Genomic DNA, 22694 nt, shown 5'->3' on the forward strand with positions numbered 1-22694 from the left:
TGAAAACGGACAAGAAACTATTCCTCACAGAAATTTTGTGTATTTGCATTTTTCACGGAAGCATTAATCCAATGGAGGTGATACTGAACACTAATCCCTCTAATGTTTCAAGAATGTTCCACCAAGACTTGAACGTTGATCACTTGATTCATTAGACCACCTCGAGATGACGGTATCACTGTATTGATGTGGGCTGGTCTAATGAAGCTTCAGTAAAACTTCATAATATTCCTATTCTGTCTTCTTACTCAGCATATATGTCATCGAAAGAATTTGGGATTGACCAGTGATTTAGATTCCAGAGTCCAGAGTGCTAACCATTACACCAGGAGTGGACTGGCAAGACCTGGAACAAAATCTCATTAAATGTGAGATTTTAATAGGGGACACAATCCAAAATTTGGTTGATTTATTGCACTTTTACACCTATTTTGTTTCACTGACATTTTCATACATAGATGAACTAAGGGTTACCAGTTAAGTCCTTAAACATAAGGGTTTATCAGGGAATCGAACACCTGTGACACCCCAAGCGGGAATCGCACGACAAAACCAACAAGCCCTTAAAAATACTTTGGCAAAAACCTTAGATTAACAAGTACTTTTAATAGGGGACACAATTTTAAATACTTCTAAGACATTTAAATCTAAACTTGCTTGCATTTTCATGAAGTCATACTGGACACAGGTTTCAAGAAGGTTCCACCCAAGACTTGAACTTGGATCACTGGCTTCAGAGTCCTAACCATCACACCATGGAGCCTGTAAATTGTGTGTGTGTAACCGCGTTGTTTTTTGTTTGTTTGTTTTTTTAATGTGTGTGTAAGGGTCCTCTCTTACAACATTTTAGCGAAAAAAAAGTTTTCCAGAAATATGCATTTTCCGCCATTTTTGGTTTTATCGGGACTCCCGATGACGTTTCGAGACATCTCCTACAACTACAGGACCAGTATTGTGCTTTTGGAGCAAGTCTGTTTTTTTTCTATTTTGCGGAAGGCGCCCTTCTTACGACATTTTAGCAAAAAGTAGTTTTCCAAAAATATGCGATTTCTGCCATTTTCGGGTTTTATCGGGACTCCTGATGACGTTTCGAGACATATCCGACGACTACAGGACCAGTATTGTGCTTTTGAAGCAAGTCTGTTTTTTTTCTATTTTGCGGAAGGGTCCCCTCTTACGACATTTTAGCAAAAAAAATGTTTCCAAAAATTTGCATTTTCTGCCATTTTTGGATTTTATCGGGACTCCTGATGACGTTTCGAGACATCTCCGACGACTACAGTGCCAGTATTGTGCTTTTGAAGCTAGTCCGTTTTTTTTAAATTTTGTGTAAGGGTCCCTCCCCTCTTACGACATTTTAGCAAAAAAAAGTTTTCCAAAAATATGCTACTCTCTGAGCTGCAACCTTATCGTGGTAGAGGAGTTTGCGTGTCCCAATGATCCTAGGAGCTATGTTGTCCGGGGGCATAAAGCCCCCTAGTAGGGTCTCCCAAGGCAAACAGGTTCTAGGTGAGGGATCAGACAAAGAGCAGCTCGAAGACCTTTATGAAGAAGAAAAATCATGGACCCAGATTTCCCTCGCCCGGACGTGGGTCACCGGGGCCCCCCTCTGGAGCCAGGCCCGGAGGTGGGGCACGATGGCGAGCGCCTGGTGGCCGGGCCTGTTCCCATGGGGCCCGGCCGGGCACAGCCCGAAGAGGCAACGTGGGTCACCCCTCCAATGGGCTCACCACCCATAGCAGGGGCCATAGAGGTCGGGTGCATTGTGAGCTGGGCGACAGCCGAAGGCAGGGCACTTGGCGGTCCGATCCTCGGCTACAGAAGCTAGCTCTTGGGACGTGGAACGTCACGTCACTGGGGGGGAAAAGAGCCTGAGCTAGTGCGCAAAGTCGAGAAATTCCGGCTGGATATAGTCGGACTCACTTCGACGCACAGCAAGGGCTCTGGAACCACTTCTCTCGAGAGGGATTGGACCCTCTTCCACTCTGGCGTTGCCGGCAGTGAGAGGCGACAGGCTGGGGTGGCAATTCTTGTTTCCCCCCGGCTCAAAGCCTGTACGTTGGAGTTCAACCCGGTGGACGAAAGGGTAGCCTCCCTCCGCCTTCGGGTGAGGGGACGGGTCCTGACTTATGCACCAAACAGCAGTTCAGAGTACCCACCCTTTTTGGGAACACTCGAGGGAGTACTGGAAAGTGCTCCCCCGGGTGATTCCCTTGTCCTACTGGGAGACTTCAACGCTCACGTTGGCAACGACAGTGAAACCTGGAGAGGCGTGATTGGGAAGAATGGCCGCCCGGATCTGAACCCGAGTGGTGTTTTGTTATTGGCCTTTTGTGCTCGTCACAGTTTGTCCATAACAAACACCATGTTCAAACATAAGGGTGTCCATATGTGCACTTGGCACCAGGACACCCTAGGCCGCAGTTCCATGATCGACTTTGTAGTTGTGTCATCGGATTTGCGGCCTCATGTTTTGGACACTCGGGTGAAGAGAGGGGCGGAGCTTTCTACCAATCACCACCTGGTGGTGAGTGGCTGCGATGGTGGGGGAGGATGCCGGACAGACCTGGGAGGCCCAAACGCATTGTGAGGGTCTGCTGGGAACGTCTGGCAGAGTCTCCTGTCGGACAAAGTTTCAATTCCCACCTCCGGAAGAACTTTGAACATGTTAATAGGGAGGTGCTGGACATTGAGTCCGAGTGGACCATGTTCCGCACCTCTATTGTCGAGGCGGCAGATCGGAGCTGTGGCCGCAAGGTAGTTGGTGCCTGTCGGGGCGGCAATCCCAAAACCCCTTGGTGGACACCAGCGGTGAGGGATGCCGTCAAGCTGAAGAAGGAGTCCTATCGGGTCCTTTTGGCTCATAGGACTCCGGAGGCAGTGGACAGGTACCGACAGGCCAAGCGGTGTGCAGCTTCAGCGGTCGCGGAGGCAAAAACTCGGACATGGGAAGAGTTCGGGGAAGCCATGGAAAACGACTTCCGGACGGCTTCGAAGCGATTCTGGACCACCGTCCGCCGCCTCAGGAAGGGGAAGCAGTGCACTATCAACACCGTGTATGGTGCGGATGGTGTTCTGCTGACCTCGACTGCGGATCTTGTGGATAGGTGGAAGGAATACTTCGAAGACCTCCTCAATCCCACCAACACGTCTTCCTATGAGGAAGCAGTGCCTGGGGAATCTGTGGTGGACTCTCCTATTTCTGGGGCTGAGGTCGCTGAGGTAGTTAAAAAGCTCCTCGGTGGCAAGGCCCCAGGGGTGGACGAGATCCGCCCGGAGTTCCTTAAGGCTCTGGATGCTGTGGGGCTGTCTTGGTTGACAAGACTTTGCAGCATCGCGTGGACATCGGGGGCGGTACCTCTGGATTGGCAGACCGGGGTGGTTGTTCCTCTCTTTAAGAAGGGGGACCGGAGGGTGTGTTCCAACTATCGTGGGATCACACTCCTCAGCCTTCCCGGTAAGGTTTATTCAGGTGTACTGGAGAGGAGGCTACGTCGGATAGTCGAACCTCGGATTCAGGAGGAACAGTGTGGTTTTCGTCCTGGTCGTGGAACTGTGGACCAGCTCTATACTCTCGGCAGGGTTCTTGAGGGTGCATGGGAGTTTGCCCAACCACTCTACATGTGCTTTGTGGACTTGGAGAAGGCATTCGACCGTGTCCCTCGGGAAGTCCTGTGGGGAGTGCTCAGAGAGTATGGGGTATCGGACTGTCTTATTGTGGCGGTCTGTTCCCTGTACGATCAGTGCCAGAGCTTGGTCCGCATTGCCGGCAGTAAGTCGAACACGTTTCCAGTGAGGGTTGGACTCCGCAAAGGCTGTCCTTTGTCACCGATTCTGTTCATAACTTTTATGGACAGAATTTCTAGGCGCAGTCAAGGCGTTGAGGGGTTCCGGTTTGGTAACCGCAGGATTAGGTCTCTGCTTTTTGCAGATGATGTGATCCTGATGGCTTCATCTGACCGGGATCTTCAGCTCTCGGTGGATCGGTTCGCAGCCGAGTGTGAAGCGACCGGAATGAGAATCAGCACCTCCAAGTCCGGGTCCATGGTTCTCGCCCGGAAAAGGGTGGAGTGCCATCTCCGGGTTGGAGAGAAGACCCTGCCCCAAGTGGAGGAGTTCAAGTACCTAGGAGTCTTGTTCACGAGTGAGGGAAGAGTGGATCATGAGATCGACAGGCGGATCGGTGCGGCGTCTTCAGTAATGCGGACGTTGTACCGATCCGTTGTGGTGAAGAAGGAGCTGAGCCGGAAGGCAAAGCTCTCAATTTTCCGGTCGATCTACGTTCCCATCCTCACCTATGGTCATGAGCTTTGGGTCATGACCGAAAGGATAAGATCACGGGTACAAGCGGCCGAAATGAGTTTCCTCCGCCGTGTGGCGGGGCTCTCCCTTAGAGATAGGGTGAGAAGCTCTGCCTTCCGGGAGGAATTCAAAGTAAAGCCGCTGCTCCTTCACATCGAGAGGAGCCAGATGAGGTGGTTCGGGCATCTGGTCAGAATGCCACCCGAACGCCTCCCTAGGGAGGTGTTTAGGGCACGTCCAATCGGTAGGAGGCCACGGGGAAGACCCAGGACACGTTGGGAAGATTATGTCTCCTGGCTGGCCTGGGAACGCCTCGGGATTCCCCGGGAAGAGCTAGACGAAGTGGCTGGGGAGAGGGAAGTCTGGGTTTCCCTGCTTAGGCTGTTGCCCCCGCGACCCGACCTCGGATAAGCGGAAGATGATGGATGACGTTTCGAGACATCTCCTACAACTACAGGACCAGTATTGTGCTTTTGAAGCAAGTCTGTTTTTGTTCTATTTTGCGGAAGGGTCCCCTCTTTGGACATTTTTGAAAAAAATTTTTTTTCCAAAACTTTGCATTTTCTGCCATTTTCCGGTTTTATCGGGACTCCTGATGACGTTTCGAGACATCTCTGAAGACTACAGCACCAGTATTGTGCTTTTGAAGCAAGTCCGTTTTTTTGAAATTTTGTGTAAGGGTCCCTCCCCTCTTACGACATTTTAGCAAAAAAAAGTTTTCCAAAAATATGCATTTTCTGCCATTTCCAGGTTTTATCGGGACTCCTGGTGAAATTTCGAGACATCTTCTACAACTACAGGACCAGTATTGTGCTTTTGGAGCAGGTCTGTTTTTTTTACTATTTTGTGGAAGGGTCCCCTCTTACGACATTTTAGCGAAAACAAATTTTTCCAAAAATATGCGATTTCTGCCATTTTCGGGTTTTATCGGGACTCCTGATGACGTTTCGAGACATCTCCGACGACTACAGTACCAGTATTGTGCTTTTGAAGCAAGCCCGTTTTTTTGAAATTTTATGTAAGGGTCCTTCCCCTCTTACGACATTTTAGCAAAAAACATTTTTCCAAAAATATGCATTTTCTGCCATTTTTGGATTTTATCGGGACTCCTGATGACGTTTCGAGACATCTCCTACGACTACAGGACCAGTATTGTGCTTTTGAAGCAAGTGTGTTTTTTTTCTATTTTGTGGAAGGGTCCCCACTTAAGACATTTTAGCAAAAAAATGTTTTCCAAAAATTTGCATTTTCTGCCATTTTCAGGTTTTATCGGGACTCCTGATGACGTTTCGAGACATCTCCGACGACTACAGTACCAGTATTGTGCTTTTGAAGCTAGTCCGTTTTTATTTTTATTTTGTGTAAGGGTCCCTCCCCTCTTACGACATTTTAGCAAAAAAATTTTTGCCAAAAATATGCATTTTCTGCCATTTTCGGGTTTTATTGGGACTTCTGATGACGTTTCGAGACATCTCCTACAACTACAAGACCAGTATTGTGCTTTTGAATTAAGTCTGTTTTTTTTCTATTTTGCGGAAGGGTCCCCTCTAACGACATTTTAGCAAAAAAATGTTTTCCAAAACTTTGCATTTTCTGCCATTTTCCGGTTTTATCGGGACTCCTGATGACGTTTCGAGACATCTCTGAAGACTACAGCACCAGTATTGTGCTTTTGAAGCAAGTCCGTTCTTTTGAAATTTTGTGTAAGGGTCCCTCCCCTCTTACGACATTTTATTAAAACATTTTCTTCCAAAAATATGCATTTTCTGCCATTTTCGGGTTTTATCTGGACTCCTGGTGAAGTTTCAAGACATCTCCTACAACTACAGCACCAGTATTGTGCTTTTGAAGCAAGTCTGTTTTTTTTCTATTTTGCGGAAGGGTCCCCTCTTACGACATTTTAGCAAAAAAAAATTTCCAAAAATTTAAATTTTCTGCCATTTTTGGATTTATCGGGACTCCTGATGACGTTTCGAGACATCTCCTACAACTACAGGACCAGTATTGTGCTTTTGAAGCAAGTCCGTTTTTTTTTAATTTTGTGTAAGGGTCCCTCCCCCTTACGACATTTTAGCGAAAAAAAGTTTTTTCAAAAATATGCATTTTCTGCCATTTCCGGGTTTTATCGGGACTCCTGGTGAAGTTTCGAGACATCGCCGACGACTACAGGATTAGTATTGTGCTTTTGAAACAAGTCTGTTTTTTTTTCTATTTTGCGTAAGGGTCCCCTCTTACGACATTTCAGCAAAAAAAAAGTTTTCCAAAAATGTGCATTTTCTGCCATTTCCGGGTTTTATTGGGACTTCTGATGACGTTTCGTGACATCTCCGATGACTACAGTACCAGTATTGTGCTTTTGAAGCAAGTCCGTTTTTTTGAAATTTTGTGTAAGGTTCCCTCCTCTGTGACGACATTTTAGCGAAAAAAAGTTTTCCAGAAATATGCATTTTCTGCCATTTTTGTATTTTATCGGGACTCCTGATGACGTTTCGAGACATCTCCTACAACTACAGGACCAGTATTGTGCTTTTGAAGCAAGTCTGTTTTTTTTCTATTTTGCAGAAAGGTCCCCTCTTACGACATTTTAGCAAAAAAAAGTTTAAAAAAAAATTTGCATTCTGTGCCATTTTCGGGTTTTATCGGGACTCCTGATGTTGTTTCGAGACATCTGCGATGACTACAGGACCAGTATTGTGCTTTTGAAGCAAGTCTTTTTTTTTTTTCGATTTTGCGGAAGGGTCCCCTCTTACGACATTTTAGCAAAAAAAAGTTTTCAAACATATGCATTTTCTGCCATTTTCGGGTTTTATTGGGACTCCTCGTGAAGTTTTGAGACATTTCCTACAACTACAGGACCAGTATTGTGCTTTTGAAGCAAGTCTGTTTATTTTGTATTTTGCGGAAGGGTACCCTCTTACGACGTTTTAGCAAAAAAAAAGTTTTCCAAAAATTGGCATTTTCTGACATTTTCGGGTTTTATCGGGACTCCTGATGACGTTTCGAGACATCTCCGACGACTACAGGACCAGTATTGTGCTTTTGAAGCAAGTCCTTTTTTTAAAAATTTTGTGTAAGGGTCCCTTCCCCCTTACGACATTTTAGCGAAAAAAAGTTTTTTCAAAAATATGCATTTTCTGCCATTTCCGGGTTTTATCGGGACTCCTGGTGAAGTTTCGAGACATCGCCGACGACTACAGGATCAGTATTGTGCTTTTGAAACAAGTCTGTTTTTTTTCTATTTTGCGGAAGAGTCCCCTCTTACGACATTTTAGCAAAAAAAAAGTTTTCCAAAAATTTGCATTTTCTGCCATTTTTGGGTTTTATCTGGACTCCTGATGACGTTTCAAGACATCTCCGACGACTACAGCACCAGTATTGTGCTTTTGAAGCAAGTCCGTTTTTTTTTTTTAATTTTGTGTAAGGGTTCCTCCCCTCTTAATACATTTTAGCAAAAATAAGTTTTCCAAAAATTTGCATTTTCCGGGTTTTATCAGGACTCCTGATGACGTTTCGAGACATTTCCGACGACTACAGCACCAGAATTGTGCTTTTGAAGCAAGTCCGTTTTTTTTTTTATTTTGTATAAGGGTCCCTCTCCTCTTACGACATTTTAGCAAAAAAAAGTTTTCCAAAAATATGCATTTTCTGCCAATTTCGTGTTTTATCGGGACTCCTGATGACGTTTCGAGACATCTCCGACAACTACAGGACCAGTAGTGTGCTTTTGAAGCAAGTCTGTTTTTTTTCTATTTTGCGGAAGGGTCTACTCTTACGACATTTTAGCAAAAAAAAGTTTTCCAAAAATTTGCATTTTCGGCCATTTTCGGGTTTTATCTGGACTCCTGATGACGTTTCGAGACATCTCCTACAACTACAGGACCAGTATTGTGCTTTTGAAGCAAGTCTGTTTTTTTTCTATTTCGTGTCAGGGTCCCCTCTTACGACAATTTAGCAAAAAAATGTTTTCCAAAAATTAGCATTTTCTGCCATTGCCGGGTTTTATCGGGACTCCTGGTGAAGTTTCGAGACATCTCCTACAACTACAGGACCAGAATTGTGCTTTAGAAGGAAGTCTGTTTTTTTTCTATTTTGCGGAAGGGTCCTCTCTTACGACATTTTAGCAAAAAAAAAGTTTTCCAAAAATATGCATTTTCTGCCATTTTTGGATTTTATCGGGACTCCTTATGACGTTTCGAGACATCTCCGACGACTACAGCACCAGTATTGTGCTTTTGAAGCAAGTCCGTTTTTTTTTTTTAATTTTGTGTAAGGGTTCCTCCCCTCTTAATACATTTTAGCAAAAATAAGTTTTCCAAAAATTTGCATTTTCCGGGTTTTATCAGGACTCCTGATGACGTTTTGAGACATTTCCGACGACTACAGCACCAGAATTGTGCTTTTGAAGCAAGTCCGTTTTTTTTTTAATTTTGTATAAGGGTCCCTCTCCTCTTACGACATTTTAGCAAAAAAAAGTTTTCCAAAAATATGCATTTTCTGCCAATTTCGTGTTTTATCGGGACTCCTGATGGCGTTTCGAGACATCTCCGACAACTACAGGACCAGTAGTGTGCTTTTGAAGCAAGTCTGTTTTTTTTCTATTTTGTGTCAGGGTCCCCTCTTACGACAATTTAGCAAAAAAATGTTTTCCAAAAATTTGCATTTTCTGCCATTTTTGGATTTTATCGGGACTCCTGATGACGTTTCGAGACATCTTCGAGGACTACAGGACCAGTAGTGTGCTTTTGAAGCAAGTCCGTTTTTTTTTATTTTGTGTAAGGGTCCCCTCTTACGACATTTTAGCAAAAAAAAGTTTTCCAAAAATTTGCATTTTCTGCCATTTTCGGGTTTTATCGGGACTCCTGATCACGTTTCGAGACATCTCCGACGACTACAGCACCAGTATTGTGCCTTGGAATCATGTCCGTTTTTTTGAAATTTTGTGTAAGGGTCCCTCCCGTCTTACGACATTTTAGGAAAGAAAAGTTTTCCAAAAATATGCATTTTCTGCCATTTCCGGGTTTTATCGGGACTCCTGGTGAAGTTTCGAGACATCTCCTACAACTACAGGACCAGTATTGTGCTTTTGAAGCAAGTCTGGTTTTTTTAATTTTCTTTTAATGTAAGTTGGTTCTACCAAGCCGGAGTACCCGGAGGGAACCCACGCATTCACGGGGAGAACATGCAAACTCCACACAGAAAGATCCCGAGCCTGGATTTGAACCCAGGACTGCAGGAACTTCGTATTGTGAGGCAGACGCACTAACCCCTCTGCCACCGTGAAGCCCCCTTTTTGACCCATTTCACAAAATAAAGAAAACAATGGGAGCCCCAATACTCTTTTGAAATTCATAATGAAATAACACTGCATATAGAAGTTTTTTTTTTTTTTGCATTATGCTATGTATAGACCAGGGGTCTCAGACACGCGGCCCGCACCTTCACATGAAAATTTAATGTTAGTGCCACCCGGGAGTTTATTATGAATGTCACTTGACAGCATCACACTTGCCAACCCTACCCACTTTTTCGGGAACCTCCCATCTTGAATAGCAAATATTCTCTCGAAACAACAATAAGGGCAAACGGTGATGGCACAGTCGTTAGCGCTCTCTACAAATTGTGCGAACTGCTTTCCCGTTCCGTCACATGTTGTATGTGGCTTCTGTGAACACACGTAAGTGACTGCAAGGCATACTTGTTCAACAGCCACACAGGTCACACTGAAGTTGCGGGTTCAAACAACTTTAACACTCTTAATAAAATGCACCACACTGTGAACCCGCACCAAACAAGAATGACAAACACATTTCTGGAGAACATCCGCACCGTAACACAACATAAACACAACAGAATAAATACACAGAATCCCATGCAGCACTAACTCTTTAGGGCGGGGTTGAGTGGGGGCGGGCGGGGTTTGGTGGTAGCGGGGCTGTATAATGTAGCCCATAAAAGCTTATCCAGGATTCGAACCGAGATCGTCTCTCACACCCTCAGCAAGAAGGATACGACGATACTCAGAAGTCCTGGAACGAGAATTACCAACAAATGTTATGAAATGTCAACTTGAAACTTGATTACCGTATTGCACGTTTATACTTAATTAGATTCACTGATATTTTCATACATAGATGTACTAAGGGTTACCACCTCAGTCCTAGAACAAACTGTGGTCATAAATTTAGGTACCACTGTGTTTGATAAGTCATGAATGTCACAACAACTGTGTGTACAAGAAAGAGAAGTTGTGATTAAAAGTAGGACTAATAAAAACGAGGGCTTGTCCGGGAATTGAACCCGGGACCTCTCGCACCCTAAGCGAGAATCATACGACTAGACCAACAAGCCTTAAAAGCATAGCGGCAAACATCTTTAAAAAAAAGTTTTAATCTTTTAATAGGGGACACAATCTTAAACTGTGCTTTTAACACATTTTGATTGACTACCATTTTCATGCATAAATAAACTGAAACTGTGTGTACCAGGAAAAAAGTTATGTTTGTAAACAAGACTTATAAACACAAGGTCTTGTCTGGAAATTGAACCTGAATCAATATCATTAGACAGGACTGACAAGCCCTAAAAATTAATGTGGCAAAAAAAAAAAAAAGGAATTAAAGCTATTTTTTTTTTTTTTTAGTTATTAGGGATGTAAAGGTACACAAATATTTCGTTTCGGTACGTACCCCGATTTAGAGGTCACGGTTCGGTTCATTTTCGGTACAGTAAGAAAACAACAAATTATAATTTGTTTGTTTATTTATTTACCAAATTTGTCCACAATGGCTTTATCTGATCAACATTGGGAACACTATAATAATTCTGCCCACGTTAATCAACATTAAACTGCCTCAAGTTCTTAATCAAATTAAATAAAATGATAAAACTTTTCTCCTACATATAAAAAGTGCAACATTAAGAAGTTTCAAGTCAACTCATCATGCTTAATTTATTACAGCATTTGGGAAGCCTGTAGTTGATTTTTATTATGTAAATGTTATATTTTTGTCAACATGCAATAGGAGAGACTATTCATCCCTGAACACCATGGAGTTCATATAGGCTTTATGATGCACTTACATTATTATATCACTAGCACACGCACACACACACACACACACACACACACACACACACACACACACACACACACACACACACACACACACACACACACACACCATGAATTGATTAACGTGGACCCCGACTTAAACAAGTTGAAAAACTTATTCGGGTGTTACCATTTAGTGGTCAATTGTACGGAATATGTACTGTACTGTGCAATCTACTAATAAAAGTATTAATCAATCAATCAAAAACACACACACACACACACACACACACACACACACACACACACACACCGTACAATGATCTAGCGTTACGCTAAAAGCTAATTAGCCTTCACCTCAAACCAGAACTGTGAGCGAGCTAGTGACTCTAGACTTGGTTTTGAACTTTTATTTAACTTTTCCAGAGGGCACATAATCAAGGGATCAATGAAAATCTACAAAACCAAATACAGTTGGTTCTTAATTTACAAGCTCTATTTGTTCTAGGACTGATTTTGTAAACCCTTATTTAATTTGTGCATGAAGATGGTAGTGGATTTAATTTTTAATTAAAAAGTTGTGTCCCCTATTAAAGATTTGTTCAGCAATCCATTAAATGATTAACGCGGACCCCGATTCAAACAAGTTGAAAAACATATTCGGGGGTTGCCATTTAGTGGTCAATTGTACGGAATATGTACTGTACTGTGCAATCTACTAATAAAAGTTTCAATCAGTCAATCAATCAAAATCCTGTTGCAGGGTTTATTGATCTTGGACAAGTCATTGTGTTCAAATTATAAAATAATTTGCAGGTTCCATGGTGTAATGCTTAGCACTCCGGACTTTGATTCTAGCGATCGAAGTTCATGTCTTGGTGGAACCAACTTGCAGTGTTTAGGTGGACAATTCTCATTGATTGCTTGAGTGCATACCCTCAGAAAATAGGATAAAAATAGTTTACAATGAAGTTCACAGTCAAAAGTAGAAAGAAATATGACTATGTGTGTACGAGATAACAAGTAATGACTGAAAACAGGACTTAAAGACATAAAAACTCGTTCAGGATTTGAACCCATACCATCTCTCACACTCTGAGCAAGAAGGATACGACGATAACAAGATTTACCAACAAATGTTATGAATTGTGAGATTTTAATTGGGGACACAATCGGAAACTTGATTAACTCTTTGCACTTTTGTACTTACTTAGATCAACTGACATTTTCATACATAGATGAACTAAGGGTTACCAGCTCAGTCCTAGAACAAACTGTGGTCATACATTTAGGTACCACTGTATTTGATGAGTGTCGAATGTAACAACAACTGTGTGTACAAGAAAGACAAGTTATGATTAAAAATAGGACTTGGAAAAAAAAGGGCCTTTCCGGGATTTGAACCCAGGATCTCCCGCACTTTAAGCGAGAATCATTCGACTGGACTAACAAGATTAAGTAATGATGGAAAACATCTTTTAAAAATGTTTGAATCTTCTAATAGGGGACACAATCTGAAACTGTGCTTTTAAAATATTTTGATTCACTACCATTTTCATGCATAAATAAACTGAGGGTTTACCACCTCAGTCCTAGAACTAATAGAGCTCGTAAATTGTATTTATTTCAGATATTTTTAAATTTATTGTATTGATATCTTGAGTGTGCGATGTATGGAATATTAAGGGAAAAGTTTAAAGTCACAAATGTAAAGACAAGTGTGTGTACGAGGGAACAAATTCTTACTAAAAACAGGACTTATAAACATAAGAGCACAGATAGAAACTGGACTACAACACTGTAATTTTAAGCCAAATTTAAACCCACTGATTTTTTCATGCAAAAATATTCAGAGGGAGATCATACTGGATCACTCTAATGTTACAAGATGGTTCCACCAAGACTTGAAATTGGATCACTGGATTCAGAGTCCAGAGTGCTAACCATTACACCATGGAACCTGTAAATGTACATGTAAAACAATGTGATCCTACGGTACACAGTACTTGATCGGATTTGATAGATTGTCATTGATCCCTTGAGTGTGTGATGTCTGCCAAAATGATCAAAATGAAGTCTAAAGTCACGAATGTAACAACAACTGTGTGTACCAGGAGAAATGATCTGATTATAAATAAGACTTATAAACACAAGGACTTGTCTGGAAATTGAATTTCTTTAGAATAGACCAACAAGCCCTGGAAATGAATGTGGCGAAAATAAAAACTTTTACTACGGACCACAATCCCAAACTACACTTTTAACACATACCTGATCTCGAGTTTGATTTATTTTTCATGGAAGAGATAACTAGTTATAGACCAAACTTACCACTGTAATTTCTTCAAGTTGGTTTCACCAAGACTTGAACTTGGATCACTGGATTCAAAGTCCAGAGTGTTAAACATTAGTGAAGTGAATTATATTTATATAGCGCTTTTTCTCTAGTGACTCAAAGCGCTTTACATAGTGAAACCCAATATCTAAGTTACATTCAAACCAGTGTGGGTGGCACTGGGAGCAGGTGGGTAAAGTGTCTTGCCCAAGGACACAACGGCAGTGACTAGAATGGCGGATGCGGGAATCGAACCTGCAACCCTCAAGTTGCTGGCACGGCCGCTCTACCAACCGAGCTAAACCGGAATCTGTACGTAATTAGGTAAAAGAAAATGATCCAACAAAAAACAGTATTGATGAAATTTAATAGATTTTCATTGACACCTTGAGTGTAAGTTGTCAGGAAAATGGAGGGAAACGTTTAAATCAAGTCTAAAGTAAAAAAAGACAAGACATGTGAATGTGTGTACGAGGGGAAAACAGGAATTATAATTTTAACACAAGGACTTGTCCAAGACCAACAAACCCTGCAACATGTTTGCTGTACAAATCTCAAATAAAATGTGAGATTTTAATAGGGGAGACAATCTGAAACTGGGTTAAAACTTTGCACTTTTAACCCAAATTTGGATTCACTGCTTTCTTCAGGTATGAATTAACGAATGGTTAAAAGTTTTGACACAATGTCAGATCGTGTCCCTTATTAAAATCTCACATTTCATGAGATTTGTTGAACTTGGACGAGCACTTGTGTTTATAATTCCTGTTTTCAGTCATGACTTTTCCCCTCGTACACACAGTCACAAGTCTTGTCTTTTTTACTTTAGACTTGATTTAAACGTTTTCCTCCATTTTCCTGACAACTTACACTCAAGGTGTCAATGATATTTAATCACATTTCATCAATACTGTTTACTGTTGGATCACTTTATTTACTTGTTTATGTACAGGTTCCATGGTGTAATGGTTAGCACTCTGGACTCTGAATCCAGTGATCCAAGTTCAGGTCTTGGTGGAACCTTCTTGTGACATTAAGAGTGATTAGTGTTCAGTTCAACTTCCCTTTAAGTATTTTCACATGAAAAAAGGAATGAGTCTAAATTTGGCTTAAAAGTACAATGTTGTAATCCAGTTTCTAATCGTGCTCTTATATGTTTATAAGTCCTGTTTTTAGTAAGAACTTGTTCCCTCGTACACACACTTGTCTTTACATTTGTGACTTTAAAATTTTCCCTTAATATTCCATACATCACACACTCAAGAGATCAATAAAAATCTTTGAAATAAATACAGTTGTGTCTCAACTTACGAGCTCTATTAGTTCTAGGACTGAGGTGGTAAACCCTCAGTTTATTTATGCATGAAAATGGTAGTCAATCAAAATATGTGTTAAAAGCACAGTTTCAGATTGTGTCCCCTATTAAAGGATTAAAACATTTTTAAAAGATGTTTGCAATCACGTTACTAAGGCTTGTTGGTCTAGTCGTATGATTCTCGCTTAGGGTGTGAGAGGTCCCGGGTTCAATTCCCGGACAAGCCCTTATGTCTGTAAGTCCTATTTTTAATGATAACATGTCTTTCTTGTACACAGAGTTGTTGTTACATTTGTGACTTATCAAATTCAGTTTTACTTAAATTTTTGTTCTAGGACTGAGCTGGTAACCCTTAGTTCATCCATGTATGAAAATGTCGGTGAATCTATATAAGTATAAAAGTGTAATAAGGTAATCAAGTTTCAGATTGTGTCCCCTATTAAAACATTATAACATTTTTAAAAGATGTTTGCCATCATGTAGTTAAGGCTTGTTGGTCTAGTCGTATGATTCTCGCTTAGGGTGTGAGAGGTCCCGGATTCAATTCCCGGACAAGTCCTTATGTCTGTAAGTCCCATTTTTAATCATAACTTGTCTTTCTTGTACACACAGTTGTTGTCACATTCGTGACTTATCAAATACAGTGGTACCTACATTTATGACCACAGTTTGTTCTAGGACTGAGTTGGTAACCCTTAGTTCATCTATGTATGAAAATGTGAGTGAATCTAAATAAGTGCAATAAGGTAATCAAGTTTCAGATTGTGTCCCCCATTAAAATTTCACATTTCATAGTATTCGTTGGTAGGTCTCAGTCCAGGACTTCTTAGTACCGTCGTATCCTGCTTGCTCAGAGTGTGAGAGATGGTCTGGGTCCAAATCCTGGACAAGCTTTTATGTCTTTAAGTCCTGTTTTCAGTCATTACTTTTTACCTCGTACACACAGAGTAATATTACTTTCTACTTTTGACTGCAAACTTCATTGTACACTAATTTTATCCTATTTTCTGAAGGCATGCACTAAAGCAATCAATGAAAAATTTCCACTTAAATACTGCAAGTTGGTTCCACCAAGACTTGAACTTGGATCACAGGATTCAAAGTCCAGAGTGCTAATTATTACACCATGGAACCTACACAATCCCGAAATAATTAAACACAAGGACTGGTCCAAGACCAACAAACCTTGCAACAGGATTTTGATTGATTGATTGATTGAAGCTTTTATTAGTAGATTGCACAGTACAGTACATATTCCGTACAATTGACCACTAAATGGTAACACCCGAATAAGTTTTTCAACTTGTTTAAGTTGGGGTCCACGTTAATCAATTCATGGATTGCTGAACAAATGTTTAATAGGGGACACAATCTTTTAACTAAAAATAATATTCACTACCATCTTCATGCACAAATGAAATAAGGGTTTACAAGATCAGTCCTACAACAAATAGAGTTTGGAAATTAAGAACCAACTGTATTTGATAGTGGAGATTTTTATTGATCCCTTGATTATGTGCCCTCTGGAAAAGTGAAATAAAAGTTCAAAACCAAGTCTAGAGTCACAAATGAAACAACAAGTGTGTGTACGAGGGACAGATCCATGATTGAAAACAGGATTTAAGAACATATAGGGGACACAATCTGAAACTGGGTTAAAACTTTAAATTTACAGTTGCATGTTCCATGGTGTAATGGTTAGCACTCTGGACTTTGAATCCAGTGATCCAAGTTCAAGTCTTGGTGGAACCAATTTACAGTGTTTAAATAGCAACTAATTAATCCTGCTGGATTATTATGGATCCCTCGAGCTTGTGATGTCTCATAAAATGGTCAAAATTAGTTCTAACATCACAAATGTAACAACAACTGTGTGTATGAGGAGGAAAATTATAATTGAAAACAGGATTTATAAAAATAGGACTTCTCACACCCGAAGCGAGACTCATACCACTAGACTAAAAAGCCCTGAAAAACAAGGTGGCACACTTCTTGAATTTCTTTTAACCTTTAAAAGGGGACACAATCTAAAACTGATAAGTGATGTGACTAAAAACAGGACGTATAAACATATAAGGAGCACAATCGGAAACTGCACTACAGCATTGTAATTTTTAGCTAAATTTGGACGCACTCTCTTTTTTAAAAATATTCAAAGGGCGATTAGTATATATTCTAATGTTTCAAGAAGGTTCCACCAAGACTTGAACTTGGATCACTGGATTCAGAGTCCAGAGAGCTAACCATTACACCATGGAACCTGTAAGTGTATTAGTAAAACAATGTGATCCTACAGTACACAGTACCTGATTGGATTTGATAGATTTTCATTGATCCCTTGATTGTGTGATGTCAAAATAAAGGAGATACAAGTTCAAAAATAAATTCACTTGAAGCGTCCCTCTGTCTCGGATTTTTAGTGTACTACCATTTTCATGAAAAAATATCAAACACATCTGTTATGTCCAATCAAGTAATGTTTACCGCAGGATCATTTGGGGGGGATTATACTGGTTCCATGGTGCAATGGTTAGCACTCTGGACTTTGAATCCAGTGATTCAAGTTCAAGTGGAGCGATGTCATGTTTCTTTCTACTTTTTACTGTGAAATTCATTGTAAACTATTTTTAGCCTAATTTCTGAAGGCATACACCAGGGGTGTCCAAACTTTTCCCACAGAGGGCCGCACACGGGAAAAATTTAAGCATGCGGGGGCCATTTTGATATTTTTCATTTTCAAACCATAACAAAATATATGGATTTTTTTCTTTTAATCCTTAGGGATCCTGGGGAGCATAGAGGGTCTCAGTCACTAAAATGTTAAAAATGAGTCAAATTATTATTTTTTTTAATCTATTTAATGCTTACAGTAAATCTCTATATCAACTTGAGGTTGATATAAAGTAAAACAAATAAGGTTTTATGCCTTTTTTGTCAAAGACAACTTTGTTTTTTATAGTAAAACTGAAATATGCAGTATTTAGATGGATAGATTTCATATTGCGTCGTTTTGCACATCGTTAGTTTTTTTATTTATTTATTAGAAGTGTGGCAGTGTTTGTGTTGAATTTCCTTGGGAAAAATTTAGCAGCCCAACGTGGGGCTCGAACCCACGACCCTGAGATTAAGAATCTCATGCTCTACCGACTGAGCTAGCCAGGCCTGCATTGGTCAACTTGATAAGTAATTGTAACTGTACACAAATATTCATGTAGCATTTTGTATTGCGACGTTTCGTGTTGTCGGCATTTCATGTTGCAGCGTTTTGGGTTGAGCCATTTTAGTTAGTAGAAGAATGTGAACTCGAACATCGTTACGTTTTTTTTATTGATTTATTAAAAGTGTCGCACTATCTCGTGTTGAATTTCCTTGACAAAATACAATCGCCCAACGTGGGGCTCGAATCCACGACCCTGAGATTAAGAGTCTCACGCTCTACCTTGATGAATGATTGTTACTGTTGCGATGTTTCGTGCCACGACATTTCGTGTTGTTCGCATTTCATCTTGCGTTGTTTCATGTTGCAGCGTTTTGGGTTGAGCCATTTTAGTTTTCGGGTGCAGCATTTTGGGATTTTGCCATTTAATATTTCATACATCAAACACTCAAGAGATCAATAAAAACATCCAAAATAAATACAGTTGTGTCTCAACTTACGAGCTCTATTTGTTCTAGGACTGAGGTGGTAAACCCTCAGTTTATTTCTATGCTGAGTAAGAAGGACCATCAAGACAGAATAGGAATAAAGAGGGGGATGTATCCCTTTCACATTCCAATGACTAAAACAATACAGACTTCTGTAGACAAAGAGAAACTGGTATACAGAATATATATTGAAAAGTACTAGCTGATCCAAACATGACTATGAATAAAGAAAGGACTCTTAAACATACATGAATTCTCTAAAATATTTTATCAATAACAGTATTATTAATGATTACCATAGTACTTAATTTACCGAAAATTGGTAAGTTTACATTCTTCTGTTAAACTCACTTTATTAATAATATATTTCTTTTTGTACAGTAATAATCAATAAAGAGCGCATATGAGGCTAAGAAAGTTTAAAATCAAGTTTAAAATCACATAAAGGTACGAGGTAAAAAGTTAGGAATAAAAACATGACTCATAAATTTATAAGTGTTACAATCTGAAAATGGACAAGTAACTATTCTTCAGAGAAATGTTAATAATTTGCATTTTTCACAGAAGCATTAATTAAATGGAGGTGGTATTGAACACTAATCACTCTAATGTTTCAAGAAGGTTCCACCAAGACTTAAACTTGGATCACTGGATTCAGAGTCCAGAGTGCTAACCATTACACCATGGAATCCGTAAATGTACATGTAAAACAATGTGATCCTACAGTACACAGTACTTGATTGGATTTGATATTGATGACTACCATTTTCATGCATAAATAAACTGAAACTGTGTGTACCAGGAAAAAAGTTATGATTGTAAATAAGACTTATAAACACAAGGCCTTGTCTGGAAATTGAACCTGAATCAATATCATTAGACAGGACTGACAAGCCCTAAAAATGATTGTGGCAAAAACAAAAAAGGAATTAAAGCTATTTTTTTTTTTTAGTTATTAGGGGTGTAACGGTACACAAATATTTGGGTTTGGTACATACCTCGGTTTAGAGGTCACGGTTTGGGTTATTTTCGGTACAGTAAGAAAACAACAAATTATAATTTTTGGGGTTATTTATTTACTAAATTTGTAAACAATGGCTTTATCCTTTTAACATTGGGAACACTATAATAATTCTGCCCACGTTAATCCACATTAAACTGCCTCAACTTGTTGCTCAGATAAAATAAAATGACAAAACTTTTCTTCTACATATAAAAAGTGCAACATTAAACCGTTTCAAATCAACTGATCATTCTTAATTTATTACAGCATTTGGGAAGCCTGTAGTTGATTTTTATTATGTATATGTTATATTTTTGTCAACATGTGATAGCAGGGACCCTGCCATTCAAAACTAGGCTGCTGCATTACAAATAATTAATGTAACTATTGCTAAGAAATAGTAGGATAGCAATAGGAGAGACTATTCATCCCTGAACACCATGGAGTTCATATAGGCTTTGTGATGCATGTACATTATTATATCACTAGCACACGCACACACACACACACACACACACACACACACACACACACACATACGCACACACACACACACACACACACACACACACACACACACACACAATGAACTAGCGTTACACTAAAAGCTAATTAGCCTTCACCTCAAACCAGGACTGCGAGCGAGCTAGTGACTCTAGACTTGATTTTGAACTTTTATTTCACTTTTTCACAGGGCACAGAATCAAGGGATCAATGAAAATCTACAAAACCAAATACGGTTGGTTCTTAATTTACAAGCTCTATTTGTTCTAGGACTGATCTTGTAAACCCTTATTTCAATTGTGCATGAAGATGGTAGTAAATTAAATTTTTAGTTAAAAGATTGTGTCCCCTATTAAACATTTGTTCAGCAATCCATGAATTGTTAAACGTGGACCCCGACTTAAACAAGTTGAAAAACATTCGGGTGTTACCATTTAGTGGTCAATTGTACGGAATATGTACTGTACTGTGCAATCTACTAATAAAAGTTTCAATCAATCAATCAACCACAATCCTGTTGCAGGGTTTGTTGGTCTTGGACAAGTCCTTGTGTTCAAATTATAACATAATTTGCAGGTTCCATGGTGTAATGGTTAGCACTCTGGACTTTGAATCCAGTGATCCAAGTTCAGGTCTTGGTGGAACCATCTTGCAGTATTTAATTGGACAATTTTCATTGTGTCCTTTAGTGCATACCCTCAGGAAATAGGATAAAAATAGTTTACAATGAAATTCACAGTCAAATATAGAAAGAAATATGACTATGCATGTACGAAGTAAAAAGTAATGACTGAAAACAGGACTTAAAGACATAAAAGCTTGTCCAGGATTTGAACCCAGACCATCTCTCCCACTCTGAACAAGACGATTACGACGATACTAAGAAGTCCTGGAATGAGACTTACCAACAAATGTTATGAAATGTCAACTTTTAATAGAGGACGCAATCCGAAACTTGATTACCTTATTGCACTTTTATACTTATTTAGATTCACTGACATTTTCATACATAGATGAACTAAGGGTTACCAGCTAAGTCCTAGAACAAACTGTGTTCATAAATTTAGGTACCACTGTGTTAGATAAGTCTCGAATGTAACAACAAAACTGTGTGTACGAGAAAGACAAGTTATGATTAAAAAGAGGACTTATAAACATAAGGGCTTGTCCGGGAATTGAACCCAGGACCTCTCGCACCCTAAGCGCGAATCATACGACTAGACCAACAAGCCTTAAAGACATGTTGGAAAACATCCTTTAAAAGTGTTTAAATATTTTAATGGGGGCCACAATCTGAAACTGCACTTTTAACACATATTTTGATTGACTACCATTTTCATGCACAAATAAACTGAGGGTTTACCACCTCAGTCCTAGAACTAATAGAGCTCGTAAGTTGAGACACAACTGTATTTATTTCAGAGATTTTTATTGACAAGTATTGTGGCGCTAAAACAAGTCTGTGGTTTTGAATTTTAGTGTAGGAATCCTCCCTTTTGACATTTTAGCAACAGAAAGTTTTCCTAAAAATTCCTTTTTCTGCTGTTTTCGGGTTTTATCGGGACTCCTGATGATGTTTTGATACATCTCCTACAACTACAGGACCACTATTGTGCTGCTGAAGCAAGTCTGTTCTTGAATTTTTTTGTAAAGGTCCACCCTTCACGAAATTTTAATCAACTAACTGGAGTAATTAGGAAAAGATGGAAACAAATAATTAATTATGGAACTACTAAATTACTAGTTTGTAAACCTCTAATAAGAAATTCTAATTGGCAAAAAGGAACTAAAATTAATAAAAAAATATTTAATTTTTATTTAATAAAGAAGTCTTTGAAGGCTGTCCCATATAACACATATGGAAAATGGGAGGACTTCTTTGACTGCCCATTGCCATGGGATGCCATATTCAAACTAATCTACAAAACTACCATCGATGTGCAAAACCGTTATTTTCAAATTAAAATTATTTATAACTTCTTACCCACGGGGAAATGTTAAAACTATGGAATATGACTGAGTCAGATGATTGCCGCTTTTGCTGTCAGGAATCTGAATCCACCCTGCATTTGTTTTGGTATTGTCATTTTGTGTCTTCTTTTTGGGTGGAAGTTGAAAAAACGTGTTCAAGGATTGGTTTGTTTATGAAGCTTGATATAGTTTCTGTTATTTTAGGAGAGTTTATTGACAAGCATGACTTAGTCAATTTAATTATAGTACTTGGTAAAAGGTTTATTTTTAAAAAGATGGGAAATCCTTAAAGGCTTATTATGAAAATGTAATAATGTTTATAGATATGCAACAACAGCAACATATATGCTATCTGTTGTTGTGTTCCCTATTTTTGAGTGTACAAAATGAAGGTGTGTGTTGATTCTGACTTGGACATAATATGGACTATACACAAATGCTTTTTATGAAAATGTAATTTTGTTTATAACTTATATGCAATTTGTTGTTTCCCTAATTTTTGTTGTTGTACATCAGGGGTGCCCACACTTTTTCTGCAGGCGAGCTACTTTTCAATTGACCAACTCGA

At 39.6% G+C, this 22694-nt stretch overlaps 9 non-coding genes across 9 annotated transcripts; 4 read left to right on the forward strand and 5 right to left on the reverse strand.

Annotated features, from left to right (window-relative positions):
* Positions 1–10578: 10578 nt before the first annotated feature.
* Positions 10579–10650, reverse strand: trnap-agg (transfer RNA proline (anticodon AGG)). The gene has a single exon. It is a non-coding gene; the product is annotated as a tRNA-Pro (tRNA).
* Positions 10651–13242: 2592 nt separating this feature from the next.
* Positions 13243–13314, reverse strand: trnaq-cug (transfer RNA glutamine (anticodon CUG)). The gene has a single exon. It is a non-coding gene; the product is annotated as a tRNA-Gln (tRNA).
* Positions 13315–14639: 1325 nt separating this feature from the next.
* Positions 14640–14711, forward strand: trnaq-cug (transfer RNA glutamine (anticodon CUG)). The gene has a single exon. It is a non-coding gene; the product is annotated as a tRNA-Gln (tRNA).
* A 447-nt stretch (positions 14712–15158) lies between these two features.
* Positions 15159–15230, forward strand: trnap-agg (transfer RNA proline (anticodon AGG)). Its single transcript has one exon. It is a non-coding gene; the product is annotated as a tRNA-Pro (tRNA).
* A 1453-nt stretch (positions 15231–16683) lies between these two features.
* On the forward strand, positions 16684–16755 carry trnaq-uug (transfer RNA glutamine (anticodon UUG)). Its single transcript has one exon. It is a non-coding gene; the product is annotated as a tRNA-Gln (tRNA).
* A 437-nt stretch (positions 16756–17192) lies between these two features.
* Positions 17193–17264, reverse strand: trnaq-cug (transfer RNA glutamine (anticodon CUG)). Its single transcript has one exon. It is a non-coding gene; the product is annotated as a tRNA-Gln (tRNA).
* Positions 17265–18092: 828 nt separating this feature from the next.
* trnak-cuu (transfer RNA lysine (anticodon CUU)) lies at positions 18093–18165 on the reverse strand. Its single transcript has one exon. It is a non-coding gene; the product is annotated as a tRNA-Lys (tRNA).
* A 1102-nt stretch (positions 18166–19267) lies between these two features.
* Positions 19268–19340, reverse strand: trnaq-cug (transfer RNA glutamine (anticodon CUG)). The gene has a single exon. It is a non-coding gene; the product is annotated as a tRNA-Gln (tRNA).
* A 1390-nt stretch (positions 19341–20730) lies between these two features.
* On the forward strand, positions 20731–20802 carry trnaq-uug (transfer RNA glutamine (anticodon UUG)). The gene has a single exon. It is a non-coding gene; the product is annotated as a tRNA-Gln (tRNA).
* The last annotated feature ends 1892 nt before the right edge of the window (positions 20803–22694 follow it).

The sequence above is a fragment of the Nerophis ophidion genome, linkage group LG11 (assembly GCF_033978795.1).
Source record: "Nerophis ophidion isolate RoL-2023_Sa linkage group LG11, RoL_Noph_v1.0, whole genome shotgun sequence".
NCBI lineage: Eukaryota > Metazoa > Chordata > Actinopteri > Syngnathiformes > Syngnathidae > Nerophis > Nerophis ophidion.